This window comes from Helianthus annuus, chromosome 10 (genome assembly GCF_002127325.2).
Source record: "Helianthus annuus cultivar XRQ/B chromosome 10, HanXRQr2.0-SUNRISE, whole genome shotgun sequence".
In the NCBI taxonomy this organism is placed as follows: Eukaryota; Viridiplantae; Streptophyta; class Magnoliopsida; order Asterales; family Asteraceae; genus Helianthus; species Helianthus annuus.
In genome coordinates, this window is record NC_035442.2 from 61,080,744 (window position 1) to 61,095,070 (window position 14,327).

Here is a 14,327-nt window from a genome sequence, read left to right on the forward strand (position 1 = left end):
ACATACCTTAAATAACCTTTACATAACTTAGAAATAAGTTTTAAAGGCTTTGGTATGGCAAAAACAAGTTAATTCGCTTACAGGGACTAAACTTGACAAACTGTAAAAGTATGCCAATTTGAACTGTAACGAACATTCCGGAACATGTCCATAAGTTAAACATACCATAAATATCCTTTACATAGCTTAGAAATAGGCTTTGAGAGGTTTGGTATGCTAAAACAAACTTTTGGATCATTCAGGGACTAAAAGTGTCAAAAAGTGCCTAAGTTTGCACTTTCGCGCATAACTTACGTTCTGAATACATCCGGACATCCAAAAATTTATGTAAGCATCCTTGTATTATGCCTTAGTGTTTGGCATAAGAAAAATCCATTCGTCGCGTCATTTGGATCGTCTTTCACGCTTATGCGCATTCCGTCGTAATTAAGCGAACATCGCGATCGTACGGCCAAACGAACCGACATCCGGAATATTTTTGAGCATATTTCAAGTCCCCTACACTTTAACTTCATCTTAGAGCCTTGAAATGAGGTTAACGGGGCTTAAACGTGCCAAAAATGGGCCAAAATACGTGTTTCTGAAGTGCAGGGACCAAAATTGAAAATTCTGGTCTGGGAACCTTAGGCGGGGCGCGTAAAGATTTGCCAAATCTTTAGGCGGGCCGCGTGAACATGTCTGACAGAAAGATTTTGCATTTAATGCAGAATCTGGCCTTTCGTTCGATCAAAGGGCGATGCCTTTTCACCCAATGAAGAGCCAAGGGTCAAGTTCACTGAACTTATCCACTTGGACACATGTACGCACGAGATCAAGGCACGATATTCGATAAAACGATCCTAACAGTTCCAGTTTTCCTATAAATACCCCCCCCCTTTAGTGTAAAAATCACAAAATCAGATCTTGAAGCTCTAAGTTGAAACCATTGTTTCATACCTGAGCTATTTGGTCTTGATTTGCACTCGGGGACCCTCCGTAAGTCTTCTTTCGCTCTTTTATTCGCTTTTCGAGTCCGAAAGTCAACGTTTTGTTGACTTTCTGCATTGACCAGCTTATGGTCGATGCGAAGTTCATGGAACTTCATAACGTGAGCGTGATCACGATGGTCATGGTCCGTAGTGACCATACCTACTGATCACCACGCTATCTAGGCTCGGTGACGAGTCGTAGTTTCGGCCAAAATGTGCATTCTTGCATATTTTGTAACCAAACTACTCGTGGGCATCAAAGCCGTTTGTTTTGATGTCAAACCTGTTTCTAAACTTAGTTAAGCATGTTCTAACATGCTTAGCTCGTCACTTTTAGTTTAGTGCTTATATAGGGTCGTAAGGTAAGCGATCTAAACCATCGCTTATGCTTTCGAACCCGACCCTTTTGGTCGGTCATTAGGATCCGACCAAACATATTAGGTGACCATAGCTATAACCTTCCGAGGTTATACCTTGTGGTCACGATGTTAGGCGTTCCGAGCGCGTTCTACGCGAACGACGCGTTAGGGTAGCATAAGCTACCTAAACGGGTCGTGATGGACCGTAAGCACTTAGATTAGGTTTCATTTTAGTATGTGGGCTTTGTTAAGCCATATTACACGAGTCTCCATACTCGTTTGGTTTACGAACCCGCGTACTGTCCGATCCTTCCGATTTGGTCCGGTATATTAACATAGCTACCAATTAGGTGCCGTTGATATTCCGTGACCTCTCGCATTACCTGGTTATTTCACAAGAACAACAAAGCAACCTCAGGTGAGTACATAGAACCCCATCTTTTACTGTTTTCTAAACTGTTTTGGGGTGAAACACATGTGCCTATCTGTTACTTTCATGCTTTCCATGTTTTCACATCGTATATCTGCTATGCTCATTAGTACATTATAGTACATGATTTCATTACATTTTTTGCTATGTATGCCCATTGTGTGCGTACTTAGTACATTGATTTACATAACATTTTTGCTGCATATGTTTACTCAGCATATGGGCACATCGATTTACATGAACATTTCTGTTGCATATGTTTACTCAGCATATGGACACATTGATTTACATAAACATTTCTGTTGCATATGTTTACTCAGCATATGGACACACTGATTTACATAAACATTTCTGTTGCATATGTTTACTCAGCATATGGACACATTGATTTACATGAACATTTCTGCTTCGTATGTTTACTTAGCATACTTAGTACAATTGTTTACATCACATGCCTTCATTTTGTTATGACATTTGGGTTGTTTAACATGGGACAATACATTCATTAACACTAGCTACGCCGTTCGTTAGTAGGTAGTGGTACCATAGGAATTGACAACTCCCATTCCTGAAGTCCTGGGTTTGATAGGACTGGAAGGAATGACCGAATTCGATATACATAACTTAGATAAACCTTTAATTTGTTTAAGGGTTTATCGCCGCAGTCTCAAGGCTTGGATGTATGCATAGTTTACAATACCGTATAAATGTTATTATCAATTGAGCATGCATTTTCCGCAGAACATAACGTTGATTTAAACCGCGTTTTACTTCAACGACTTGTTTTGTGCATATGGTTTAAGTTGATACATTTCGCTTACCATACATGATACATTTTGGGATTACACATTACCTGATTTACATTGAACATAAACACGTCGACATTGACATATACATCTGGTGGTTTACATTTGAACATAAACATTTGACATGATTTACAATAACACTTGACATTTGGTTTACACATGAACAACTCACATGGTGGATTGGTTTGGGTAAATGATTTAAGTAACGTGGCGTATGTAATATGATACAAACCTGGTGGATACGCCGCTGGTACTTCCTACATATAAATGTTTGTATAATAATACATATCGTGGCGTTATCAAAGGCATTTCAGTTTAGACACATTACACTTTACATAAGTAACATATTCTTCACAAGACATTATTTTCACAATCAACTTATCTTATTCAACTCATTTTACTTGATTATTCATTTAACCTTGCACTTATCTATACATATCATTTGATGTTATCGTTTTTCAAATGATTTACAAAGCAAAACAAATTACAAGGTTCATGACTGACTGTTATTAAAACTCAAGTCATGAATCCCATTTTCACAAAACCTATGTATCTCACAGGCATTTTTATGCTGACGTACCTATTTTCACATGTGTTTTCAGGAGCTATTCCATAGGGCGATGATCATGATTCTAGGGCGGACCTGTGCCTTAGAGCCTAAAAACGAAGCTAGACTAGTTTAATCATGTTATAAACTTTGTATTTTCCTGTTTTGAAACAATGGAACACTCTTGTCAATAAATAAAATGTAACTTTAATTTCCATGGTTGTATAACAATTAATTCTGTCCACGACACTCCCCGGCGTTTCCGCCGCGGTTGCATGTTACACGCGGCCGGGGTGTGACAATCAGATTGGTCCGCTCATTTGTCAAGACAACTGGTTCGCTTTTCTGGTCCAATCAAGAGGTCCGCTCGATCGGTTTGTCTAGTTGGTCCGCGCATTAAGACTTTGTGTTGGTTCGCTTTTGGGAACAGTTATAGTATCGCTTTTGTGTCAGTCTCGCTTTTGTGAACAGGGTGTTAAAAATTTGATAGTTGTGAACGATGGATACTGAATTTTATAACGCTTTTGCAACCCCGGCCTCGATTACTCAGAGTGCTTTGATTGAAAACGAAACCGGAACGTCTCAGAAACCACCGAAACTCATGGATATTGACGATTATAACGTGTGGTCTGAACGTTTTGGTAATTGGGTCGAAGCTTATCATCTCGATGCATGGGAACACACCGAGGAACCATATGTTAAACCCACAAAGAACGATGTTGTGAATGGTACTCCGCTAACACTTAGAGAGATGAGTACTGCAGATAAAAAGAAATATCGAGATGAGAAATTGATGGTGAGTCTACTTCAGCAAGCGATAAAAGAAGATATTTTGATATTGCTTCAACATGATGGAACTGCATATTCGATTTGGACAGAGTTGGAAGCAAAGTTTACAGGAAGTGATGATATGTTAAAGAACAAAATGTCTCTCATGAAGAAAGAATTTGATTTGTTTAAGGGATTGAAAAATGAAAACACCAAGCAAATTATTGATAGATATTGTAACTTGGTTAGAAATATGACGAAACTTGGTGTTAAGAAAGATACTGATGAATTAATTGAAAAACTTGCAGATGCGCTTCCATATGAAACATGGGGAACATTTTTGATGATGCTGAAGTCCAACAAAGCAGAATATAAAAAGATGACACTAGGAGACTTCATAAAGCATCTGGAAGCTCAAGAGATGGAGCAGAGGAAGATTGCTAGGATGAAGAACTACGATGGAGAACAGGATATCAGTCTGTACTACAAGCATGGTGTTACTGATTCAACAAAGTTTTCTCCTAAGATCGAAACTGCTTACATTGTTAAAGATTCTTCTGAGAAGAAGGCATCTCAAGGATCAAGCAACAGCACAAGATTTTCATCTTTCGATCCTAACATCTCTGTAACAAAGAATGGTAGAAAACTTCAGTGTAACATTGTATTAAGCCTTGAAAATGATCAAGACTACACTGAAGAGATTGCTAAAAATCAAATGTCTTTGTTAGGGATGATTTTAGAGTCTTATAGTTGTTTTGTTGCAGGAAAGATCGGTAATCCAATGCTCACGAAAGAGGATTACGATCAAATTGATGCTGAGGAAATGGAATTGATGGATATAAAATGGTGTATGGCGAGTGTGATGAGACGTGCTGTAAGTTTAAACAAATTACAGGCCGTGATGATTTTCGTGATGCAAATGTTTCAGCTTTGGGTTTTGATAAATCTGAAGTTACGTGTTTTCGTTGTAGAGAGAAGGGGCATTTCAAGAGGGAGTGCAAAAACCGTGAAGCTACCGGAGCCCAGAATCCTTTCGGAAACAACGACAATCACAAGAAGGCCATCTATCATCAAATCACACCACCAGCACAACAACAGACACAAACAGTTCATGGGAGAGATGTGGTTGATAAAAGAGCATGTGTTGTTAGTCAGGGAAAATATGATAATTTTACCTGGGAAAAGTATCTTCCGAAAGACAGCAAAGTGTGTTTGGCTGAACAAGATGATGAGAAGTTAGCTGAAGGTTTTACCTGGGATGATTTTTGTCCAGATCAAAATCTTATGGCCAAAGAGATGTCCAAAAACACTTCTCATGCTTTCTTTGCTAATGCTTATGATTTGAAATGTGCAGAAAGGTGCAGAAAAGTCATGGAAGCTGTTGAAGAAAAACGAAGAAGGAACAGAGAAGAGGCAGAAGAGGAAGAGAGATTAAAGGAAGAAGCTAAAGCTGAAAAGATGAGAAGAGCTGAATTTTTACAATCAAGCAGGACAGTGAAAGAGGTTCCTGAGTTTGAGGTTAAAGTGGATGCTGAACCGGTCATGGTCCAAGAAAAGTGCATGAACTGTGATTCGTTGATTAAGCAGAACAATGAGCTGCTGCACAATATTCATAAGTTGAAAGAATCGTATGATACTATGAACAGAGAAATCAACAAATATACAGATTCTGATGGTGAACAAGCTGAAGCTATGAATACATTGAAGATAGCTTATCTGAGACAACTTGATACGGCAAACTTTAACATAAAGAAATGTGCAGATCTCAAGCTTGAGTTGGTAACACAAAAGATAGAAACTGAGAAAATTAAGAAATTATTAGATAGTTACTCATGTTCTACTTTTGTGGTTGACAGGATTTATCCGGTGATGAAAGATTTAAAGACGTTCAAAGAAGAGGAGACATCGGATGAAGAAAAGTGTGTGACAAATGTTGAAGAAAAGTTGAAAGCTTCTGGTAAGAAACCGAGTGTATCCTACAATAGATGTCCGCCCCCGGTCGAAAATGGATATTCACCTCGAAATCCAAATTCAGAAAGAGTCAATAAAGCGATCAATTTGAAATGGGAGTCTGGGTCGTCGGATAACTTACCAGAAAGTATTGATGTCACATATACGTCATCAGACACTGATCATGAGTCAAAGTTGATAAAAACTATGGTCGATCAGGTGTTAGACACAGATGACAATGAGGAATCAAAACCGAAGTCAAAACCCGAGTCAAAGTCTGGGTCCAGTGTGTCAAAGCCAACAGTCAAAAAGGACAAACGGGTTTATGATAAAGAATTTTTACTTTCAAAGTCTAATTTGAATGATGAATCGGTCAAAGTGGCATATACTTTGAAAGGTTCTGACAAATTATATTCTGACGAGAGTTTTCCAATAAGAAGTGTCAGACTTGAAATGATTCAAAAGGTTTTCAAAATAACAGAAATTAATATTTCTGAAATAAAAGATTTAAATCTTAATGGAAAACCTAAACAGTACACTTCAAGAGATCAACAGAGAATCAACAAGAAAATGGGTTACAATTGTGGTTATAGTTTCCAAAAGAAACCAAACCATAATCGTAATTACAAAAAGAAAGGTCTTGGTTTTGTTCCACAGAAAAACTATAAAAATGAAAAAGTTTATAAACCAAAAACAATGTTTGTTGCAGGAAAAACAACAGAAGCTGAAAAAGAAAAATCTTTCAGGAATCAGACGAATCAAGAATTCCTTGCTAAGAAGCAAGAGGACATGAAGAAGAAGGAAGATCCGAAGAAGGTTGAAAAGAGATCTTGTTTTCAGTGTAAAGCTGTGGGTCATGTTGCGAAAGATTGTCCAAAGACATTTCGACCAAAACAAGAAGTCTCAAGAAAAATGAAAGAAAAAATTGTTGAGAAAACTGAACTGTCAACCCGGAAGTTCACAGGTTTTGAGAATTCAACTTATGAAAAAGGAGAATGTTCAAAGAGTGCTTCCAAAAGAATAGACAATGCTACAAATCAGAAATGGGTTGTAAAAGGTTCAGGTAAAAAGTCTGGTAATGATTCTGATTCCATAAAATCAGAGGAGCCACATGTTGAGAAAAAGATTGTAAGAAAAGTTCCGAAAGTGGACGATGTGAATTTTCCGCCACTAAATGCTAAAAATTACAAATCTAAAATTGGAAAAGTTGAAATTTCAAATCAATTTTATTCTGACAAGAAGAAAATTGATGTTGAAAAAACTTTTAACGGAAATGTGAAACGCATCTTTGGAAAAATGGTCAGTGGTAAGGCCCAAAGCATTAAGGATTTTTATGCTACCAAAGGATGGGTTTACAAGTCGGTTGAAAGGAACGATGAAAACGATGAGGTTACACCCAAGGAAGGTCAGGCTTGGGTGGATATATTTTTTCAAGAATGAAATCCTGACTTGCCGGAGATCCCAAGATGGTATCGTGGATCATGAATCGGCATCCTTCTTAATCTGTGTTTGAGGTTTTGCAGGACTTGCCGGAACTCCCAGGTTTGTAAGCGAGGAGTAGGAATCGGCACCATGAGAATTCAACCAAAAGATGGTAATTGGTTGAAAAACAGGTTTGATAAGCTTAATTGTTAAATCTACTAGTGGTTGTATGTTTAAGGTTGTTATAAGTGGTTCAAAATGAGAACTAGTTGATCTTACAAGTGGTTAAATCAAGGTCATTGAATTGAACTTGATTTAATTATCATTCAGGAAATTGTTAAAACAACGTGATGATTTTAACCCTAATTTTACAAAAGGTAAAAACAACTAAACTTATTTTCCGGAAAAACCATTCTGATTAAAACAAACTTAAGTGTTTTGAAATCATTATGGGAAAATAGTTTGTTGTGAGGGGGAGTTCTGATGGTTTAAGCCAAACGGATGGAGAATTGAAGTATTTCGATATCAGTTGTCATGCTTCTGTATAGTTTGTTTTTCAATTTTCTTTAGATGTATTTGAATTTTAGGGGGAGTAAGAATTTTTAGAAAATCCAAAAACATCAGAAAATGTGAAAAAATCAAAAACATGATAAAACAGAAAAATGAGTTTTTGTTGCATAAAAGAGGAAATGATAGTACATCAGTGGACTATCACAGCATGCTAAAGAATTGTAAAGCCAAAATGTGATAAACAATCTTACTGCGGATGTGTCAGTAGATTTTTGCACATTTAGTAAATTGAAACGAGATATAAACCTAAATATCAAACTTTCTTAATTCGTGGGTAACTATTCTTGAATATATGGGTAACCCCCGAAATCTTGTTTGAAAGGTCCCGTATTCTGAGATACTAGGTCTTTATGCTTAGTGATATCTGGGGTATTATTCCGGGACTTCTGCTGTATGGAAATCCTGACCTAGTCCCCGAATAATACTTTCTGCTAAAAGCTTTGAAACACAAGCTCGCCCTCAGCAATCTGATTAAACAATAAAATTGATAGTCATTGTTGTTGTAAAAAAGATCCTCTAAAGGGGACCCACCAAAAGTCGAGCCGTTATCTCTCTGCTGAACGGAAGTTCTGACCTGAGCTCTCACGGTTTCACATCTACCCCTTTACAGATATCATCTGTGGTATACTCACCTGTAAGACTGAATATTTGGGATCTGGATACAGGAGTATATTCAAGTGGAGTGATACACAATTAAGTTTTAGTTTCTAAAACATTAATATCGTATCTCGAATCAATTGAAGTCTGTGTGAAAATTTAAGTGGACAAACATACTGACAATCTAGGTAAATTGTTTAGAACATAACATGTAATCAAGCTTAACGGTGTTAGTGATATGTTTCATAACTGATATGATCCTCTTGCACCAACTCACAAAAATATTGTCTGTATATATTTCATTTCTGCATTTACTTTCTTTCAGAAAGTCCAAAAAGATTTTTGGTGTGTTTTAGCATAAATTTTGAAAAAAAATCAAAAAGATTTTCGACAACTGGTGTTGAGATGCTGATTTTCGAAATTAAAGTGCTAAACGTGAAGAACTAGTTTGGGGAGTGTTTGTATATAGATGGTAAAGTTGTTTTGATAAGAACCAGTAATCAATTCTTGAATGCAAAATCATTACTGTTTTGGTTCAACATAGTTTCTAAATTGTCGAAAATTTTAACCTTTGTAGAAACTTATGTTTCGGTAGAGATTGTGCAGGACTTGAGTCAGAGATTGATCCCGAGAGAGAATGGAGCCAGGTATTGATCTGGAACCTGATGGGAGCCTGTTAATGATCTTAAAGAATGAAGATATGAATTCCAGATTAGCTGTGTGAGAGGGGGAGTCTGAGGACACCGTGTCAACATTCAAGAGAGAAGAGTTTGTCGATGATGAAGATAGAGAACGAGGGTTCTTGAAGTGACAGATATTTCAGAGGCAGATTGTCGACTGATGAAGATTGTAGACTGACATGTGCGAAGACTCTATGAAGACTCCGTCAACATCCGAGGGGGAGTCTGTTGGTGCACTTACGTCTGCTGACTACGTCTTTCATTGAGTCTTGAAGTTGAACAGATCAAATATGGCAAGGAAACCTAGAAATACATGTTTGTATAAGGTTCGCTTATCAGTCACTAGGTTAGGTCCGCTTTTATGTCATGTTTAGGTCTAGGTTCGCTCATATGGTATGTAGTTGGTCCGCTCATGTGTCACGATGTAGGTCCGCTTATACGTACATGTACGTATAAGCGAACCAGGTTGTCTATAAATAGGTCCATATGAGCGATCCATAAACACATAGTTGAAGGTGTTTGTTCCGGTATGCTGCCGAAGTGCTGTCAAATCTTGTAATCGCGTTCAATATCAATAATACAGCAAGTTTAAAGGGAATACAGCTTCAATAGCACCGAATTATTAGTTTCCGCCTCTTAATTCGGATACGAACTTCTCTGAACGACTCAAACAGGGCCGAGAACGATCCTACAAGAACTTCTCAAGGATTGCTACACCCTTAACTTCGTTAACGCGTAAGAACATTAAGTTTAATTGGGGGCCTAAGCAGCAAGAATCTTTTGATATCCTGAAGCAGAAGTTGAGTAACGCTCCAGTGCTGACTCTACCTGAAGGCATTGAAGAATTTGTGGTGTATTGTGATGCATCACACACCGGAATGGGTTGTGTGTTAATGCAAAAGGGCAAGGTCATTGCCTACGCTTCACGTCAACTAAAGGTGCACGAGAAGAATTACACCACCCATGACTTGGAATTGGGTGTCGTTGTATTTGCACTTAAACTTTGGAGGCATTACTTGTATGGGACTAAATGTGTGATCTACTCTGATCACAAGAGCCTTCAACACCTGTTCAATCAGAAGGATTTGAACATGAGGCAGCGACGATGGATGGAAACCTTGAACGATTATGATTGTGAAATAAGATACCATCCAGGCAAGGCCAATGTAGTCGCAGATGCCTTGAGCAGGAAGGAAAGGGTGAAGCCGATGAGGATCAATGCCAAGAGCATTGAAATTAAGAATAGTTTGAATGAAAAGTTGTTAGCTGCACAAAAGGAAGCTGTGTTGGAAGCTAACTATCCTGAGGAGAAATTAGGAGTAACTGAAGAACAGTTGTCCTACGACAAAGACGGAATGTTGAGATTAAATGGACGAATATGGGTTCCTGTATATGGAGGACTTCGTGATGTTAACCTCAAGGAAGCCCACAGTTCCAAGTATTCCGTCCATCCTGGAGCTGATAAGATGTACCAGGATTTAAAGGCAAATTATTGGTGGATAGGCTTGAAAAAGTCTATAGCTGCTTATGTAGCTAAATGCTTGACATGTGCTAAAGTCAAAGCTGAACATCAGAAACCGTCAGGTTTGCTGCAACAGCCTGAAATTCCCACTTGGAAATGGGAAATGGTAACGATGGACTTCATCACCAAATTGCCTAAAACGCCAAAAGGAAATGATACTATATGGGTCATAGTTGATAGGCTGACTAAGTCAGCACATTTCCTGCCCATTAGAGAGACCTTCAGCTCTGACATGTTAGCCCAACTGTACGTGGATAAGATTGTGTCTTTGCATGGCGTACCAGTATCTATTATCTCAGATCGGGATACTAGATACACATCTCATTTCTGGAAGAGTTTCCAGCAGTCTCTGGGCACTCAATTAAATTTCAGTACGGCTTACCATCCTCAGACGGATGGGCAGAGTGAGCGTACTATCCAAACGTTGGAAGACATGCTGCGTGCATGTGTAATTGATCTAGGAGGTAGTTGGGACAGGCATTTACCATTGGTCGAGTTCTCCTACAATAATAGCTACCATACTAGCATTAAGGCTGCGCTTTGAGGCACTATATGGTAGAAAGTGCAGAACACCCATCTGCTGGGCAGAAGTAGGGGATACTCAACTATCAGGTTCTGATTTAGTCTTCGAGACAACGGACAAGATTGTCCAGATTCGCGACTGCCTGAAAGCTGCTCGAGACAGGCAGAAGAGCTATGTGGATGAGAGGCGAAAACCCCTCAAGTTTGAGGTTGGCGATAAAGTTTTACTCAAGGTATCACCTTGGAAAGGGGTGATGCAATTTGGTAAGAAAGGTAAGTTAAGCCCAAGGTATATAGGACCATTCGAGATTATCGAATGTGTAGGATCAGTGGCTTACAAGTTAAACTTACCTGAAGAGCTCGATGGCATTCATAATGTATTTCACGTCTGCAATCTGAAGAAATGTCTAGCTGATGAGTCACTAGTCATACCACACACAGATGTGCATATAGACGAGAGCTTAAAATTTGTGGAAAAACCTGTGTTGATTAAGGATCGACAGGTAAAGAAGCTTCGGAGAAAGCTTGTGCCTATTGTCAAGGTGAAGTGGGACGCCCGCAGAGGTCCTGAATACACTTGGGAGCTACAATCCACAATGAAAGAGAAATACCCTCATCTGTTTCCCTAAATCTCGAGGACGAGATTTCTTTTAAGGGGGTGAGGATGTAACACCTTGAAAATTCCTGTCCAATGAAATAAAGACACGTGTCATGTGGGACAAATGTGTCAGAAACCGGGTCAAATACAAAGATGCGTGATAGGATTTTAAGAGGGCGTCATGTTATTAAAACACCTCTGAATGACCCGAATTTATAAATCCCAAGATCCATAAGCTATTTGATAAACATCTTGTATATTTTACCGGATAATTCTAAATAAATAAAACTCCATCCTTTGTAAGGAAGTTGGATTATTAATAAGTGTTACTACAATAATTTCTGATTTTAAATCCTAATCTATTAAGAAATGGGAGTTGATGAGAATTCAAGCTTTCCTTGTAACTTCCGTCAATTTGCAAGTCCCACAAGAATCCAATTTAAAAAGGGGACATGTAAGAACCATGCAAGCATGCAATGGCTGAACAGGTGGTCCCACAACTGAAAAAGATGGCTTGGATTCGGGTTTGTTGATTACATGGTCAAGACTTGGAAAGTTTACAAATTTTTGTCCTCTGACCATCGGTTACGGACCGCAAGGCCCTAGGCTTACGGTCCGTAAGGAGGGTACCTGGCCGTGTTCAGCAAAGGTCGGTTACGGACCGCAACAATCTGAGCATACGGTCCGCAAAGGCTGCATACGGACCGCAAGAGTTTATGCTTACGGTCCGTAAGCCTGTCGCTGGCAGCAGGATTTGGACAGCTGCCTGTTCAGCCTGTTACACCGACTTAGAAAGGTGGTTTTCGAAACAATGGCCTTGCTAGGCAGTATTTAGCCCTCTAGGGACATCTGGGATGATCTTGTAACTATCCTACACTACCTTGGCATGATCTTGAGCCTCTTGGTTCACTATAAAAGGGACTTGAGTGGTGACCATTTGGACTTGCTCATTCACATTACACTCAAGGCACTCTTGGAGCTTCTCTGGACATCAACCAAGATTCCCTTAAGCCTCTAATCCTTCTTAGGACTCTTGTAAGTGTCCTTAAACTCACTTAATTCGTTTTAACTTAGTTAATTAGCTAAAAGTCAAACCGTCGTAATTAAGGTTTGACTTCGTGATTAATTAAATTGTGCCCTGTCAAATCATGAACTAAAAGTACCTTTAAGTAGGTAATTATGTGGGTAACAAACCCTTAAAAGGGTATTTCCAGATTCCCACTCTAACTATGCTAATTGTCGAGTCAAAGCTTATTATAAAAAGTCAACAGAATACTTATTTGCGAATTAATGCATAATTAGCAATGTAGGGTACATGCAACCTGTTTGATCATTAAAATAACTTGGTAATTAATGTAAGAACATGTTCCAACATGTTCAACTCGACAATTTTCAGTTTAGGCTCGGTTTGGAACCGAAAGTCGCAAAGTTTGACTTCTGCTTTGACTTTCAGTTCTGACCCGTTTAAGCCAAGATTAGGATTGCCTTAGAGCTTCTTTTGAACCTATTTGCATGTTAGTATAACTCTCTGAGATTATACAACTTGGTTCATTAGATATCCTATTCACATGCATGTTTCCGTTAATCGCTTATATGTTGACCATTATGCCCATTTGACCTTAAAACGTGATTTTTGAAAATGTAAAAGGGTAGGCACCTTAGCTACTGATTTATAAACTTGCACCCAAAATTTGAAGTCAGTTTGAGGTCTAGATTAAGAGTTATGCTCAATAGCATAATTAAGAGCTTCTTTACTAATTAAATGGCGTAAATTACATATAGCCTATCAAAACCCAAATTTTTATACCAACATTTTACCCACTGTTATAAAATAATATTTTGGGATTTTTGGTGATTTTTATTTATTTTTAGGCTGAGCATAACTTAGTGTTCTGAGATTAATTCGGTTTATGCCGGTTTTACCCTTTTTAGCCATAAAATGAGTTTTACAAATCCTTTTGGTCTCAAACCAATTTCTACTAATTTGTTATGATAAATAAATTATTTTGAGCCTTCTGGAATATAAAAATTATCAGCTTTTTACAGAAAACCCGGAAATGGCTCCAAATCGCCTTTTTAGGCATTTTTAGCGCGTAAGTGTACTCTAGAACCTTATTAAGCTTAAGGGATTGAACCTACTGATGTAATTAGTGAATTTTTATATCTTAAACAGTAGGCAAATGTTTTGAACTCAGAATTCCAGAATTGACCTTTTTAAGCACATGTGAAATTACCAAAATGCCCCTACGGTGCATAGCAAGGTTAAAGATAATAAATTTCACATAGATTTGATACCCTACTGTTATAACTTAGTAAATTAAGTATATTTACTAATTTATTCAGACCTGTAACTCAGGTTATTATTTTAACCCTTTTACACCTTATAAAATGACCAAAACGCCCTTATGAGGCATAGTTTTGGTTTAAAACCATTTGGGGCATAATGGAAGGTATCATTCTGATATCACAACATATTTTAAGCATATTGACTTCAGAAACTTGTATTTGACTCTTATGGTTACTCGTTACGCACTATACGCGTTCGGATCGGCTTATGTGACTAGTTTGGCCATTTTAGCCGAAACGGG